Below are 4,559 nucleotides of genomic sequence, written 5' to 3'. Positions count from 1 at the left end.
TAAGGCAATCAATAATCCCTAATTATAATGTTCTTTCCCTTGCCCTTGTTCAGATCTGTGTCAGCCCAATAATGTCACCAAGCGGAATAGATAAAAGTTTTACTAGTCCTTCAGGGCTATTATGCCAAATGAGGAATTGCTACATATTCACTCGCAAACAGCTGCTAATGTTTAATTTTTTACGTAAAATGCTTTGGAAATGGAGATGCAACACACCGAGCAGCTGTTAATGCTCTGTTTTGCTTGTGCATGAGCTGCAGAGTGCAGGGCAATGCTTATCTCCAGCATTATTGCTGCCACGCTGGATTGAACACAACAGCATAGGGTGAGGCCTCATCTAAACCCTTGTTCATATCAGCTCCAGCTGCTGGGCTTTCAAAGAGTCCCAGAGCTTGGTCTCACACTGCAGAGAAATTCCAATCTTAAATCTCCTGTCAAAAAAAGATACAACCCAACAAAACCCAACAAAATCACTTCCAAGCAGGGAATGCTTTTTTCCCTTCTTTTATTTCGGCATATCAAAAGAAGAGATGGATTTAGTTCCCCATATCATAGGAAGCCAAACTGCCTTTTTTTCTTTTTTAAATCTGCTTTCCTGCATGATGTTTGATTTCTTCTGATTTCACTTCAGATCTTTCCAGGTGGGGAGCAATGGCTGAATGAAGCTGGACATTGGCAGCAGTCTCCAGGTACACCTGGCTTACACCTGTTTCCCCAGCAGAATATACAAAATAGAACCATCAAAAAAGCGAGCAGCAAACTGCAGGTCTCAGGAGGAGAGAGAGAGTGGAATTAGTCACCCTTTGAAATATGGAGGCAGTAGCAAATGAGAATAGATGGGCTTTGATGTCAGGAGGAGAAACTGGCAGCTGAGCTCAGATTCTGATAGCTCCTTCCCAAACCCAGCTCAGATGCTTTCATCTCTCAGGGTCTGGAACAGCTCCGGGCTTCAAAGAAGCCTCTGAGGAATCTCTTCATTGAGAAGTCACACCAAGTCCAGCCTTGCTCAGCCTGGGAACTGATGCCATCCAGGAGCTGCCACGTGTGCTAATGGAAGAGCTGAAGTTTGGAAGCTTAGGTTTAGAAATGGCTGCTGATGCCCTGTAACTAAGAAACAGCTCTTCTTACTGTCACCTTGACTCTATTTGAGCATCTAAAAGCACATGGCAAACAGATTAATTGAGCCTCCAGTAAATAAACCTATAGGGAAGGTTTATCAAATCCAGGCACAGAGCAACTAGGTGATTTGTGCAAGGCTATCGCTAAGGCTGGACCTCTGGGCACAACAAAACAATGCTTTGTTGCAAGAGCACTGCCACCATGTCTTCCCTTTGTACTGCACAGCCCACAGATGGAGCGAGCCAGGCCAGCTAGCGCATGGACAGCTTCCTGCTGTGCTTCTTCAACAAGGAGAGCAGAGCTTGGCTTTAATGCCTTGGGGCAAATGTCTCTGAGTGTATGTGCGTGTGCATGAGACAGAATAAATTTGATCAGATTTGGTGTGACAAAATTATCAAGGAAACATTTGCATTGCCATTTATGCAGCAGGCTGCACGATGCAAAGCAGAAAGAGAACATGTTCAGGGTGTCAGCAGCTGCACGCCACAGCTAATGGGAAGAGACGTGTGAGCCAGAGAATAATCACACTCATTAACAGTGACATCCAAAACTAACATGGACAGTGCCTTTTCACCAAGGGCAACTGATGTGTGCGAGGCTGCTCTGACTGGAGCCATTGCTGCAGTGAGGCTCAGGGCAGTAGAGATGCTGCAGATATGTCCCAGCATCATCCCCTGCTTGCTACAGCACAGAGGATAAGGACAACTGATCCTCTCCTTTCTTTGTGCCTGGGACAGCAGAAGGGGAACTGCAGCCTGTGCATTCCCCTAACAGTTTAAAAAGCACCTGGAAGTCAGAGTAACAAATTTACTCCCTTTGCAAGCAAGCACTCCCTGAGACCAAAGGTGATCATTTCAGGAGGTGATGTGCTCTAGTGGCTCTAGGAAGTTTTAAATGCATTGCCTTTTTTCGTTCTACTCTCACACTCAATTAGCAGACTGAAGAGAGTGGTTTATATTACATGCAAGAGAACTTTTAAATGAAGAAAAAGGAGAATTAAATCATTTTATATGTCTCTACATTGGTTTGCTGTTGTTATACAAGCTCTCTCTTTATAGAGGGACTGTCAGACCTCAAAAACTGAGCATTTAGTATATGCATGTGTGTAAAGTGGCTCCTTTATCTTCAACCAATTCCTCCTTTTTATTCTTATAAATACACAAGGATTTGGCAGGGAGAATTGCGTGAGGTGGAACTGAGTAATGGCTTTTGGGGCTTCTATAAATTAGGAACACCCAACTTGACAATGTACACGCCATCTTCATGAATTTACTCCCCAAGCCCATGCCAAGCATTCTGCAATAAACTTCCTCTCCATTTCATACCTAATCACGCGTAGCATAAATCCCACAGATCACAGGCTGCTCATGGGCCAAGGAAGGATCAGATTAGGGTGGTTATCCTCATGTGGGATCAAGCTGAGGCAGCAATTCTCCATTCCTCATCCTCAATCATAGCAAAGGAACCTCAATCCAGTGAATAGTCAGGGTCTGGGTTGTTCTCTAATCCATATGCAAGGCATCTGGACACCCTTGTTTGCTATGCTGCCTGCCACCTTTCTTTCTGCTTCTCTTGTAAACAAGCTGCAGGTGAAGAGTGCTGCTCAGCACTTTTCAGGCTTTATCCCACTATTTTTAAATACAGCATAAATGTGATTAACACATCAGTCTGATTATCTCCAAAAGGATTCAAGAGGGAGGCTGCCAGACAGCTTCAAGTCTCTGAAAATCCTATTAAGTCTGAAGAAAGCAAGTGTTGATAGAAGCAAGTCGGGATGTGGAGGATTACCACTACAGTCCAGGAGAGGTGTGGGGAAGCAGAACTGCACCTTCATACTCTGCCTCTTCATGGCACCCCAACAGCATACATTATCACAAAGAACTATTAAATCTGGACCTTTCTCTGATGTCAAAGGTAGACGCACTAGAAACTCACTAAAATCTCTGCCCTTGACCTCATGGACCACTGTAATAATTGGACAGATTAATACGATGGGAAAGGCATTACAACAGAGGTATGATGATGGAAGGACCAGCATGATAAAAAGGTGCTACAAAGGAAGGGAAGAAGATTGCTCACCCATATCAGAAGATTCTTGGTTCACAGGGGAAAGCTTCACCAAGAAAGGATCCCCAGGAAGAGATCCTTCCCCAAGCGCAGTCAGCCCTTAAATGAGGTCTAAGAGAGGTGCAGCCAGGCTCACCCCTTCTGGTCCCACGGCTGAATTGCCTTCACCTGTGCTCCCAGGGCTGACCGGGTCCTTTCCCAGGTGCTCAATCAGCAGTTCAGGTTGTGACTCAACAGTTCCCATACAGCCACATTCTTACCTTCGCTCACTTTTCACAAGCAGTTGACATTCTTTCTGAGCAGAAAGCCACTTGTCTGGCTTTTTGAGGCCACCCAGGCAGAGTTGTTGCTCTTGACCATTCTGGAGAAATGGGCAGGGCACATAAGCATTCTCTTAACAACAACAAACCAGTACTTCCATTTGGGTATCTACAGTCCCAGAACACGCCTTTCTTGGATTCATGGGCTGACTCTGCAAAAACAGCACAGCATCTGCACCTCCATCTGGGAAGCGAGGGAAAAATCTGGACTGACATATGGAAGTCAATGTTTTTTAAATTTCCGACGTTGATAGATCCACATCTGAATTTTCAATAGGAGTATCCTTGGCTTGAAGGGTGAACTGTATTTGCCCTTTTTCTGTGGGATATAATGGGATTTCAAACCAGTGCTCCGTTGATGGAGAGCCAAAGCCCCTCTATGGCAGGAGAAGCTGCTGGGGGTGCTTCTGGGTCTTGTGGCTGTCCTGGTGCACTGTGTGTGAACTGGGACAAGAAACAGAGCACTGAAACAATCAGTGCTGTAGTCACATGGAGAGTGAGATCTTGAAATCCAGGTAGTTCCCTATATGCTCTATTTTCAAATCAGTTCCTCTTTGTTGAACTTTAGAAAAGTTCTTTTCTTGCCCCGTACCCATTTTGTATTCATTTTCTTCATAAGTCTAGATTAATCCATTTTACTGTTAGCTAAGTGCAGCTGTACATACACAGATACACATAGGTATTCATGTATATGCATCTGTACTTACATATGTATAGATGTATACATATATGTATGCATTCAATTGTAAATTTTTTACACCCTTGCAATCCTCTAGAAAACTCCCCAGAGAGCATTAGAAGACAGAAATCTCCAGAAAGGCTGATAAATCATCCTAAGTATGATGTTTGTAGGGAAGACATTTTAGAGATGATAAAAAGAAGCACATTTTCAAAATGTCAATGAACCCACAGAAGCGGTGAGCAGCCCTTCAGATGTCTGCCTGCTTATTAGAGATGGGCAAAGTCAGGCACCTATAATACTTGACAAGGAAAAGTTAGAGTACAAATGGCTACGTAGCCTTTGCAAGCCTCTAAAAAGGGAGGCACGGATCA

Source organism: Meleagris gallopavo, chromosome 22, assembly GCF_000146605.3.
Source record: "Meleagris gallopavo isolate NT-WF06-2002-E0010 breed Aviagen turkey brand Nicholas breeding stock chromosome 22, Turkey_5.1, whole genome shotgun sequence".
Taxonomy (NCBI): Eukaryota; Metazoa; Chordata; class Aves; order Galliformes; family Phasianidae; genus Meleagris; species Meleagris gallopavo.
This window is presented reverse-complemented; position numbering follows the sequence as displayed.